Source organism: Hoplias malabaricus, chromosome 8 (assembly GCF_029633855.1).
Source record: "Hoplias malabaricus isolate fHopMal1 chromosome 8, fHopMal1.hap1, whole genome shotgun sequence".
Classification (NCBI taxonomy): domain Eukaryota; kingdom Metazoa; phylum Chordata; class Actinopteri; order Characiformes; family Erythrinidae; genus Hoplias; species Hoplias malabaricus.
The window spans coordinates 38,034,851-38,048,556 of record NC_089807.1 but is presented as its reverse complement, the minus strand read 5'-3'; the positions used below and the strand labels follow the sequence as shown (position 1 = coordinate 38,048,556).

The following is a 13,706-nucleotide window of genomic DNA, read 5'->3' as shown; positions in this document are numbered from 1 at the left end:
CTGAAACATTTACATATTTCTAAATATACGAGAAACCTCAAAATCTCAAAACTTCTCATTAGGATTTCATCTTATTTTAAAGTCAGATCTCATCAGATCCCTATGTAACTCTCACTTACACACACACACACACACACACACACACACACACATACACACATACAAACACACACATACAAACATACAAAAATATACTTTTACTGCCGGAAAAGTGGTCCTATTTTTTATTATTATTTTTAATATATTTTAAAAAGTTAAATCATTTTACAAATCATGGGTTTTTAATTATTCCTTTATTTCTTTACTATTCTGAAAGCACTGAGCTACATGTGTAAAACTAAACTAGTCTTTTTTACTGTAAAATGGGCTCAAAGGCTTGTTGTCCGTGTGCTGAAAAGACGTTTCCAAATTTCTTGAGACACGTCACATTTCAGGAGGAGAATTATCACACATCCGAAAGACTTTGGAACAGTTGGGCACACTGATGAAAAGCTATAACATGTATGCACACTTCCACACACACACACATCTACACAGTACACAAACAAACACAAGCCTAGATTGAATAGCTGCTTTGTGCCACATTCCTGTATTCTCGGGAAAAGCGTTTTTTTTAAAACTAAGACCTTTAAGAGTTTGTTTCTTCTCATTAATGAACAATAAGAACGGTAACACACTTCATGACCTAAATCCCACGTAAATACCGTCTGATTCAAAATGGCATTTAGGCTCTTTTGACAAATCGTGCGGAGTGATCTAATTCGGAGTAAAGCGGTTGTTTATGACGAGCTCTCTGTGACGGTTGAGTGTTCTAACGGTTTTTCTCTTCGACAAGAGAACAATAATTAATTTACCTCATAAATGTAATGTTATTTTGAGAATATTACAGACTAATGCCTCTTTCAAGTTCTAGAATATTCAGTAATAAGTCTGCGGGACTCTTTAAACCCTAAAGCGACACTGAGAGAAGCAGTGGAGCTCTGTTAAGGCGGCACTAGTGACCTAGTCGTCGGAGTGTGTACTCACCGTTGCCGGCTCGTGAGTTTGCTCTGTGTTCAGAGTTGGGAAGTTGAGAGTTGGGTTGGGGTCCTGTTTAAAAGCCTGTAGTTCACATGTGTGCGGAGCGGTGACGAGCCGGGTTTGACAGAGGTTAACGTAGCGTGAAGGGGTTAAACAAACCGCCATTCTTCCCCAACAAGCTCCAGCTGATAAAGAAGATCAACTGAGGAGCGGGTCTCGGATTAAAGACTAAAACCTCAGCAAAGTAGTTCCCTGCTCTGAGAGCTGAACCTTACTCTGTGAAGAGTCTTTGGTGTGGGAACTGGACACGGTCTACTATTAAGACTAGGGAAATCTTTTAATCAGTACAACCAACCTGTGGCAGTGACCTCACACACACCCAGAGCAGTGGGCAGCCACCTCAATCGCACTTGAGCTGTGGATGTTGAGGGGGGAGACTGCACTGTTCCTTGACTCTTTCCACTTCCGTGTTTCCTGGCACTCTAGGGGACTGAACCAGTGACCTTTCGCTCCCAAGCCTACTTCCTCAAACATTTAAGACACAGCTGCCCCCAATAAAGAGTGCAAACACAGTTGCTCGCTGCCAAATTATGCAGACAGGATTCCTGGGGATTCACTACTGTGATCATTTTCATGTTTGAATTTTCTGTTCCACCTTAAAGAGTTAATTTGTTCATTCATAATCTTCAACCTCAGGGTCCGGGTGGGTGTAGAGCCTACATGGAATCAGCCTACTACACTGGACAGAGCGCGTCAATGCATCCAGTGTTATAGCAGCATCATTTAAGGTGGAAATGAAAAATTAAACAAAAATAATAACTGAAATCGCACAGTGTCACTGCTGGACTGAGAGTAGTCCACCAACCAAACATATTCAGTCAGCAGTCTTCTGTGGGCAGTGTCTTGTGTCCACTGATCAGGAGCGTAGCACCAAATCCCCGGCCCCCGGTAGAAATTTTGATATTAGCTATTAAACTTGGTTTATGTTGTCGCATCAAAATTTAGTGATATTTTTAGAAAATATTTGATGTAAATTGTTTTACTTAGCCACTGGAAGGCATCGCATTGTAGTTCCGGTCCCAAAGTCTGGTGGTGTCAGTACCAAATCGTTAATGTGGATTAGACGACCTGCTGTGGCGACTCCTGACCAGAACAGCCAAAAGAAGAAGAATTCAATGTCATTTTTTACTGAACTGTTCAACAAAATTTTTTTTTTGTTGGGCTCACACTGTCTCCTGCATCAGAAAAGAAAGAGGTACCTACACCTTCTCAGGGCTGTTGTGGAATAAACACTGCATTTTACGTGTTGGTTCCTGGGCTGAAGTTAACGTTGTGGGGTTATGGGCTAATGACTGCCGCTCTGAATGAAATGACCATGCTTTTGGATATTGGCTTGTTAACTCTTTGTTTAACGGATTTCCTGTGTAAATATACATTTTATTTACAGTTTTATTAACAGTGTATGCATGTTAAATTAAGGGAATATTTCATAATTATTTAGATGGTAAAAGTTTGTGTAAATACGGTTAAAGTCCCGTATTTTGAACTGCCACTTTTTAATTTTTTTTTTTTTACAGTGTAGAAAAAAATATATATGTTTTTACTGAAACTTTTCCTTGTTTCTTTTTTCTTATCGATTTTAATTTTAGAACTACAAAGTTCTCCTGTATGGTCAGTGGAGCTGATAATATGGACAATGAGTGCAGGTACAAGGTAGGTGTTCCGAATTCAGTAATGGTTTAGTCTGTCATTCATGGATGTTAATGTGAATTTCCAGGCTGGCCTCTTTCTCACAGAGCACTGATGACACAGTTTATTCATTCATTCATTCACTCACTCATTATCTGTAAGCGCTTATCCAGTTCAGGGTCGCGGTGGGTCCAGAGCCCACCCGGAATCACTGGACGCAAGGCGGGAATACACCCCGGAGGGGGCGCCAGTCCTTCACAGGGCAACACAGACACACACTCACACATTCACTCACACACTCACACCTACGGACACTTTTGAGTCGCCAATCCACCTACCAACGTGTGTTTTTGGACTGTGGGAGGAAACCCACGCAGACACAGGGAGAACACACCAACTCCTCACAGACAGTCACCCGGAGCGGGAATCGAACCCACAACCTCCAGGCCCCTGGAGCTGTGTGACTGCACCACCGTGCCGCTCTGACACAGTTTAAGACTTTTAAAATTGCTTAAATTTTTAAACAAATAAAGACGGAAATCTACATGCTATAGACAAAAGGGTGTAAACTAAAGGTGTCAACACTTGCACAAGCAGTTGTAGGACTTGAGCTATCGGGGCTGAAAGCACTGCACAAAGAGTCGCAGTGACTCCAACTGTTAGGAACATGCCTTAAGCTCATGACACTCTATACTGCTTTACTCAGATATGTCACTAGGGATACGTTTGAGCATGAAACACATGGATACAACATGAGGCATTGCGTGTGAGGGCTGTAGTACAGTCGTCCTACTTTTACACAGCAGTCATTATCTCAGACATGACTGAAAAGCCACTCACCAAATGTTTGGGGACACCAGCACATCCAGCATTTCATTCTGAAATTCTTCAACATCCTCCTTCTGGTTGTTGAAGCCATTTCTGTGAGGATTTGATAGTGTTTAGCCACAAAGCCTTACTGTGGTTGGGAGATGATGGGGGATGATTAGTTCTGGATCCCACAATCCACTCCAGCTCATCTCTGTAAGAATAGAATGGAGCTCTATCACTCTGGAGAATGCAGATCTACTGCTCCACAGTGACCTTCGGCTCATTTGCAGCTGCTTCAGTGTGCCCCAATTTGTGACATGGACATGGAATTCTGGGTAAACTCACTAATGCTAAGACTGTGTCTACAAACATCTGTCACTTCATTCTTGAACCATATTTTTCTTGGGAAACCAAGGCCAAAATAAAACAATACTTTAAACAAGCAGGTGTGTACGAGCGCAGGAGGATGGGTTCCGATTTTTCAGTCTTGGTTCCTCTCAAGGTTTTGTCCTCTTGCTCTGAGGGAGAGTTCCTCTGCCACTGTCGGCCTTGGCTTGCTCAAAGGAGGCTGGGACACAGATATCTGCAAAGCTGCTTTGTGACAATATCAGTTGTGAAAAGTTCTATATAAATAAAATTGAATTGAACTGAAATTGAACGTTCTGAAATAAGCCCATTGTTGGCGTTCTACATGGGAGCCCTCTCTGTCCCAGACCATGAACCCAACAAGAACTACTGGCAATGATGTCACAATCAATCAGACATTTATAAAACTTACAAAGGTTTCTCTGGAGGGACAGTAACTCATTCATGCTGAAAAGAACAAGTGCAGAACAGATCAGTCTCACATGGAGAATAAAGCATGTTGTCACTGTTAGAGCAAACCTCATATCTCCATAGCAACTTTCCAGATGAAGGAAACAACAGTCTTAATTTATATTGATGTTCTATGTAAAAAACAAAGCAACAAATGACACAAATCAGATCAATGAAGTTTTGTCCTGAGAGAGCAGCATGGAAATATGATGTAATATATTGGTGGTAATAGAATATTCCAGTAATTCTAAATTCAGTAACTGTGTATTGTAGTACATTATTCCTGTCTTTTTTTTTTCACCTAATTTCACAGAACACCCCAATTTTTATAAAACGACACCCAATTCTAGATTGTTGTTGGAGGTTGTGGGTTTGGGTCCCGCTCCGGGTGACTGTCTGTGAGGAGTGTGGTGTGTTTTCACTGTGTCTGTGTAGGTTTCCTCCGGGTGACTGTCTGTAAGGAGTGTGGTGTGTTTTCACTGTGTCTGTGTGGGTTTCCTCCGGGTGACTGTCTGTAAGGAGTGTGGTGTGTTCTCACTGTGTCTGCGTGGGTTTCCTCCAGGTGACTGTCTGTGAGGAGTGTGGTGTGTTTTCACTGTGTCTGTGTGGGTTTCCTCAGGGTGACTGTCTGTGAGGAGTGTGGTGTGTTCTCCCTGTGTCTGCGTGGGTTTCCTCCGGGTGACTGTCTGTGAGGAGTGTGGTGTGTTCTCACTGTGTCTGCGTGGATTTCCTCCGGGTGACTGTCTGTGAGGAGTGTGGTGTGTTCTCCTTGTGTCTGCGTGGGTTTCCTCCGGGTGACTGTCTGTGAGGAGTGTGGTGTGTTCTCACTGTGTCTGCGTGGATTTCCTCCAGGTGACTGTCTGTGAGGAGTGTGGTGTGTTCTCACTGTGTCTGCGTGGATTTCCTCCAGGTGACTGTCTGTGAGGAGTGTGGTGTGTTCTCCTTGTGTCTGCGTGGGTTTCCTCCGGGTGACTGTCTGTGAGGAGTGTGGTGTGTTCTCACTGTGTCTGCGTGGATTTCCTCCAGGTGACTGTCTGTGAGGAGTGTGGTGTGTTCTCACTGTGTCTGCGTGGATTTCCTCCGGGTGACTGTCTGTGAGGAGTGTGGTGTGTTCTCACTGTGTCTGCGTGGATTTCCTCCAGGTGACTGTCTGTGAGGAGTGTGGTGTGTTTTCACTGTGTCTGTGTGGGTTTCCTCCGGGTGACTGTCTGTGAGGAGTGTGGTGTGTTCTCCTTGTGTCTGCGTGGGTTTCCTCCGGGTGTATTCCTGCCTTGCACCCAGTGATTCCGGGTAGGCTCTGGACTGAAATGGATAAGCGGTTACAAATAATGAATGAATGAATGCTTCATCCTTTTCAGGGTCCCAGTGGGTGAAGAGCCCACCCAGAGTTGTTGGGTGTAAAGCAGGAACACGCTCCTTGCACCATTGAAACCGACATTGGCACGAGTGACCAAAGGTTTGGCTATAGCAGCCCAGCCGTGTGTATTGACCCTGTGGAGCTCCCGACGGACAGTTCTGGTGGAAACAGGAGAGTTGAGGTGCACATTTAATTCTGCTGTGATTTGGACAGCCGTGGTTTTGTTTTTTGGATACAATCCGAGTCAGCACCCGAACATCCCTTTCAGACAGCTTCCTCTTTCGTCCACAGTTAATCCTGTTGGATGTGTTCTTCTTGGTGGTGTGCTGACATTACCCTGGATACCGTGGCTCTTGATACATCACAAAGACTTCCTGTCTTGGTCACAGATGCGCCAGCAAGACGCGCACCAACAATGTGTCCTCTTTTGAACTCTGGTATGTCACCCATAATGTTGTGTGCATTGCAATATTTTGAGCGAAACTGTGCTCTTACCCTCTGCTAATTAACCCTTCACACTCTGCTCTTACTGCAGTTAATGAAGATTGGCCACCAGGCTGCTCCAGTTTAGCCATGAAACCTCCCACACTAAAATGACAGGTGTTTAAGTTTCATTGTCCAACCCCTGTACTTTCTGCAGGAGCCTCACTTTTACAGACGTTAATGAAGGGTGGTCTGAAATATTTGGACAAGGGCTCTCACACATGACCTCACTGTTGTTAGAGACTAGAACAAACCGAAATATTGACAGTAGAGTTCTGACAGCAGAACAGTTCTGACTGAATGTAATTTCGAAGGGGTGGTCCAGTACTAAACAACAAGAGCAGATGTCTGGACCTTAACGTATCTCGGGTCAGTGCAGATGAGGATGGATCACTAAAGGCTGGGGCTCCCCAAAACACAGTTACAGTGAAGCGGCGTGACCCCGACCCCAGCTGCAGACTCCTGCACGAAATGGACGTGGCCCTTAATGATCTACGAGCGGTCACATCTGACTGAGCTTCTGTCTGCACACAAACACTGGACATACCATATACCCAACAAAGTGCACCCAGGCATACAGGCCACTGCACCGCAGACACAGGGGTCAGCCTGGAATCGGCCTACGTTAATAACCGTGGACACGAGATATGGCCATGCAGCAATGCACATGCCAAGCTCTTTGATAATAACAGTGTCCTCTTTAAAAGTCTGGGTTGAGTCTGTCATTCAGCAATGGCTCTGACAAAAGACGGCTGTTGATTTGCATTTGTTTACACTCTTAAAAATAATAAGGATATAAACAAAGGATATTAATGCCACGTTTGTGAAGACGTAAACAAACCCATTCAGAGTGGTTCCGATGTGGGAAGTCAGAACCCAAACAGCGATGAATGTCTGGCCCAAATGTCATACATCTGCGGTTCTTTCATGGCCCGCATTTGCTCTTGAACGATGGTGTTGACTGAGGGTGATTGTTGTTGCTTCAGCGCAGCTCCAAGTCCACCTCAAACAGGCCAGATATCAGTTGTGTTGTGGATTGAATCTAGGCCAAATCGACATTTGGCTCTTCTCTGACCCACACAACACCAGCTATACCCCAAGTCAATCCAGAACTCATGACGGTTGGCTCACGTCCTGCACAGACAACACTTCCCAGAGCCATAAATGAGCTGTAAGTGCCAAATTTGACAGAGCTGGCTCAAATGTGTCTGGGATGTGTTCGCTGTGGATGTGATGTTGACCAGATTCTCTAAAAGCTTTCTCGCAAAATGCTTTGGAATCAGACAGGTCTCTTTGTGAATTCCCACATATTTGATTCAAAGGCCTTTCCTAGGATTGGTACAGTGTGTGCTACATGTAGCTCACACTCTTACAATGTGTACAAAATATAGTTTGCACTCATCAATTTTTATGAGAGCTGCCTGTTCGACCTTACCCTGCTCCCCGGGCGCTGTGGCTAGGGCTGCCCCCCACTCACGGGATGTGTGCTCACTGCCCCCTAGTGTTCACTAGTGTGTAAATGTGTGTTTCACTTCACGGATTGGGTTAAGTGCGGAGAACAAACTCCTCTGTGCAGACACAGTGTTCAATAAAGTGATATTAATTCTAATTCTAAACCTGACCCTAAACCTAACCATAACATTGACCATAATTTTAACCGTAACCTTAACGTTACCCTGATGGTCCATTCACAATGCTCTGGTGAGGCAATGAATGTGAATGTTCACTTCTGCTAGCTCCATGTGGGTGTAACATAGCATCATCCAATCAGATATTCCAGCCCATCCTGCAGCGCACCTTTGTGGTTGACAGAGCCAATGGCTTCCATTTAAAATGATTGGGATCTGTTTTTATTATTATTATCGTGTATCATGACACTCTACTAAAAGCCTCTCACTGCTCTATAGAATGCCAAACTGATTAAAGGGTAACACAGCTAGCAATTTCCATCTGGAGTGAAATATTTAAAACTTTGAGGCCCATTACACGTCATTCTGTTAGGCTTTTAGACTCTTAACAATATCTAACACAGCAGCAGCTTTTATAAACAGCTACCACACATTTGTATAGCGCCAAGACATGAGCTTATGTTCAATTAAAGCCCCGATTTACTCTCCTGCAACTGGCGTCATGAAGTCTGTACATGGGCGTTAAAGAGCTCTGATGCTACCGACAGGAGTGGGCCCTCGCCTCATCACAGAGGCCGTATTATTCAAGGCTGCCGCACACGGCTAAGCTAAGTTGCTCTGGCGGCCTCCCTACAGCCTAGGGTGAGTTACGCACTAGTAAGCAGGGGAACATCAATGTCTAGATGGAGATGCATTCTTTTAACCGCCGTTCTCAATGAATTATCTCCTGCTTTTCCAGGAGGGGCCAAGACACAGTCTACTTCCCTGAACATGCTGTAAATTGGGCAGGCCACAAAGAACTGTACTGAATTACTCTCTGAGCTTTTGAATGAGGACAGATGACAAATGGATAAGCACAACAAATGCAAAGAGTGGCCAAAGTGAAAAATCTATAACGCTGTTAGCACTTAAAGCCCAGCACAATTTTAAAATGTTACTACGGTGTAATTATTATGTTACTACAGTATGATAAAATACATGTTCATGAACCACGGTGGAGTATATCTTTGAGATGCTTGTTAAGATCTTATTCTTTGTCCTTGACCTTTCCATTCCTTATGCAGAGGGATTTATATAACATCTTCTCAGAAATATCTGCTGGTAAATAATTAACTTTTACATTTAGTAAATGAAGGGTGGCTTCATCTTCATGCAGCAATGAAATGGGTGGGGGTTCTAAAATGAACTTTACTACCTGCAGTACCTTAACTTCACCAACAGGTGGGGTAGTGTGTCTAACATCAGGTTGTGCAACTTCATAGTAAAGTAATATATGTGTGTGTGTTTGTGTGTGTGTGTGTGTATGTGAGATACATTTGAAGGGACTATTAAAGAGTCTCTATCTTTAGCAAACAATAATATTTCAGAGCATGTTTTATGTTTTTCTGGGATTTCTGTGTGATATATATATATATATATATTCATTCATTTATTGTCTGTAACCCTTATCCAGTTCAGGGTTGCAGTGGGTCCCGAGCCTACCTGAAATCATTGGGCGCAAGGTGGGAATACACCCTGGAGGGGGCGCCAGTCCTTCACAGGGCAACACACACACTCACACATTCACTCACACACTCACCCCTACGGACAATTTTGAGTCGCCAATCCACCTACCAACGCGTGTTTTTGGACTGTGGGAGGAAACCTACGTGGACACGGAGAGAACACACCAACTCCTATATATATATATATATACCCACAGTAGTGATGGTAGTAATGTATACATTGCAGCCAGAAGCCAAAGAGAGTGTTACAGCATCCTCTCTCTCTCTCTGTCCTCAGATGCCTTGCTGAGATCAGAGGGAGGAGAGATGGTGAAGTGGGTCATATGTTACACTGTACCAGTCCTGCAGCTGTTATATTCCTTCTGCTTTTAATACTGTACTTTTCCTAAAAAGACCCTTCACTGAGTAATCGACCAGGAATTCTGTTTAATTCTGAACAATTCTCCATCATGAAACCGTTAAGATGCTCGGCATATTAGAGACTGTAGAGACACTTGCCAACTCGGAATTGTTCACAGAGGTGTTGATAGGAACCAGACATCTGAAAGGTTCAATGTATGTTATGCCTCTTAATGCCAACTCAAGGTTGTGAAAGGGATTTGAATACTCTGCCTGATTTCCTTGAGATACAGTTCTGATGTTATATATATATACCACTCTTTTACTTCTTTAAAAATGACATTAAAAAACCCATAAACCATGTGTAGGGTCATAGGTTGTTATGGATTTTAGATACCATTCTATCTCAATAAGCTTCTTATCAATGAAACCACTCACATTTCACATCAAAACACATTAAATAGGTTTAACATCTGTGTCAGTGGATTATGTAGCAATTTTGAAAATTGGTGGTGTTCCCCTTTAAACACAAGCAAGATCTGAGCAAGCGACTTGATGTGAGAAGGGGCAAATGGAGGATGAGGGCGAGGGCTAGAGTTCAAACAGCCTGAAGAGAATAAAAGGCAGGCAGGGGAAAAGGGGTGAAATGGGTCAGAGTGGTGAGAGAGAGAGAGAGAGAGAGAGAGAGAGAGAGAGAGAGAGAGAGAGAGAGAGAGAGAGAGAATTAAAGCTCTGAAGAGGTCTGAATGCTGGTCGGCAGTGTGAAAGAAGCCATGCCAGTCTGGATAAAGATCAGCGGGGCTACATGCCCACAAGGCCAGGGGCAGTCTGCCCTCTCATGCAGGGGTCGGAGTAGGTGCCATACCAGAGAGAGCAGTGATACACACACAGAAATATGAGCTAAGTAATCTCTCTCTCTCACACTTTTCCTCACACTCACCACAGAGAAAGAAAAATGAAGAGAAAACACAGGCATAGAACATTCCAACTGGCGGATGAGGCCAGACCTTACACACCTGAAACCTCCAATTTCAGCAGCCAAGGGCCAGCTAAAGCCAGGCGAGGAGTAATCATCTGCAGAGGTCTGACTCTGGGAATATCTGAGGAGATTAGCCAGCACTTAACCAATAACAGGACGGTAATCAGGGGTCAACATTTCCAAACTACTGGCCACTCTCCTGCACACGGTCCAGAGCCGGTGTTCTGTGGTACTGCTTACCAACATAATGTATACGCAGTAAAGACATTTCTCCTATTTGAGCCACAGATTCTCACTTCCTGACCTTGTGATTTGTTGACTTAATAGGCTGAGTGGACATTTCACATTACTATATCCATCTAACTCTGCAAGATGGTTAGAACACACCGTTAATGTTTAATGGAATCATTTGATAGAATCGAACGGCATCTAGGCCAAAACACTGCCATTTTTCTAGCCACTTTAAACAGTGGTGCCCTGGAGTTATGGTCCACCCACTACTTTAAGGATTCCCAAACTAGGGCATGTGATACTACACAGGGTGCATTAACGAACAACCGCGTTTGTGTGAGCAACTTACACATTCCACATTATACGTATTGAATAATTTTATACATTGACACCGCAAATATCATTTTGCATTTCACACTAAATAAATATAAGTACATGAATTAATGCAAAATTACACCTCACACTTTTCAATAGACTACTGCAGTTGTGTAAGGAATATTCTCTTGTTTGCTACTTTGGTATATATAAGGAACTAGCCAAATGCCTCAACAATTTTAATATTCACTAATACAAATTATACAGAAGGGCATGAAAATGTAGGGTTTTGCCCAAAAAGTTATGCAATTCCTACTTGACTTTATACTCATTTGACTGTATTCTCACAAAATTATATCTTACTACAAATAGGCCTTCAGAGTAACAGGGTAATTGCAGCTCCTATGGCCACTAAATCGTTCATTTCAGTATCCACCAAAACATCAATGAGGGATTAGGACATGGTGAGATTATAGTCTGCTGCGGGGATGGATTTATTTTATAAAACACAGCAAACCACTGCACCCAGCCTAGACAAAACATTCACTGATCAAAGACCACAATATTTCTCTATGTTTCTGTGACAGAGTTGTGGAGCTAATTATTCAGAAAAAAAATATTCAAAAAACGAAATAAATCAAACCAAGCGAATGGTCGTGGATACACGATCTTGAATTATGCAAATTCAATTTCTCCGCCAAATAAGTTTTAAATGTATTTACTGCTATATATAAACGAGTATTTAGTAGCTATATATATTTTACATTTATATTTACATATGTACTTTTGTTTTTATTGTTCTTCACTTCAGGAAGTAGACGCTTGCATTTAAATTTGATACGTAAAACAAAAACTACTTCTAGAAAAATCATCAGGTCTCAGATATTCAGAACTATTTAAACATATTTATTTGTTTAAATATATTTGTATTTTCTTTGCTTCATTACCAGAAATAATATTAAACAATGTATAAAATCAGTTTTTAGAGAGAACGAAAATCACAAATTTCACAGCGTACAACAAACGAGAAATTTTGAAATATATATATAAATTGAAATATAGTATAAAATAATGCGTAATTTGGAAGGTTTTATTTATATGTTATATTGAAAATAAAATAAGAACAGATTTTCGAGGTTAACTAATCCACTTCTCTGGAGTAATAACACGTGATGAGATGAGTTTTCCTTGCCAGAAAAGTGTGGTTTCCCTTAGAGATTCAACAAAAACTAAACTTTTATAACATGTTTTGCCTTTATAAGAACGTGTGAAAAAAAACGTGTGAGAAAATAATTCCAGGCAAAATCGGAAATAACAAAGCTTTTTAAATAATTCGCTGAATAAAGCGAAGTGGCACACTATTAAATCAGGAAATGCGCAAGTTTTCATTCCGCCATCCGCGAGACAAGTTATGAATATATAATATAAATACATATGTAAAATCAACTTCTTAAAACGAAATTGAACTTTTTCGTGAACCATCAATGGAGTGAGTCTTTCATGAAGCCCTTTTTAGTCTGTGGCGTGCTAATTTTTCAGTGGTTTCGTACATTGCCAGCTGTTTTAGACTCTTGGCGCATAAATCATGTCTAGCATAAACCCTCATTTTGGCGACAAGGCGTAAACATAAAAAACATGAAAAATACAGAATAAACAACAACAAAAAAATCCGTACACATCAATAAGAACTGTGCCTACTTCTCTTTCATATTTACAGACTTGGCCACAAACTTTCAAGCGCTTGTAAGTAAACAATATAATCCTGGTTTAAAAATGTGGCTTAATATCCCATATTGTTACGTAGGCTATTAAAACGCTACCCAGTGCTAGTGATTTGTAGCATTTAGAATATAGGGCAAGTTAATTATCAATTTAATCCAAAACCTAAGTCAAAAATGTACTTCTAACGAGCATGATTTTTCAAGATACATACTGAATTAGAAGAACTGCTGACAAGGGCTAAGCAAAACAAACCCAGAAAGCAGAAAGAAAACGTCACATGATATTAGGTATATGTTTACGCAAAAATAACTCAAGCAGAAAGTGAACAGATTACTTAAACAAGACCTTTGCCATATAAAAAAAAAGATTCTGGCAAATACAACCCCGCTGCACTTAAATTCAATTTAATGGGTCCGTGACTATGAAGATGCCAAAAATATTACTGTTACGATTAATAATTTACGTTCGTAGTAAAAATATATCTACAACAGTATATTTATCACTTCTACTCATAATTACAACATATCCCCAAATCGACCAAAAAACACGTCTAAATTCGCTTGTTTCCACACAGCAGCTTCGCCAGCCAATAGGCGTCCGAGAAATCTGCTCCTCGAAAACACCGTCGCTCAAGCGTTGCTAAGATACAACCTCGGGGGCGTTGTTTTTTTTAACTTACCCACCCATTTTCGATCGCGCCACGCCCTCCTCACCAGGATTGGCTCACAGTTACAGACGGCCGATACGTACGGGGCGTGGCTTGTCTGAAAACGGGTGTGATTTGACGCAATTGCACTTGCTGCGGTGTGGGG

At 42.1% G+C, this 13,706-nt stretch overlaps 1 long non-coding RNA gene across 1 annotated transcript; it reads left to right on the top strand.

Annotated features, from left to right (window-relative positions):
- The first annotated feature begins 2,051 nt into the window (after nt 1–2,051).
- Nucleotides 2,052–9,901, top strand: LOC136705006 (uncharacterized). The gene is made up of 3 exons (XR_010803992.1): nt 2,052–2,275; nt 2,670–2,733; nt 9,586–9,901. It is a non-coding gene; the product is annotated as an uncharacterized lncRNA (long non-coding RNA).
- The last annotated feature ends 3,805 nt before the right edge of the window (nt 9,902–13,706 follow it).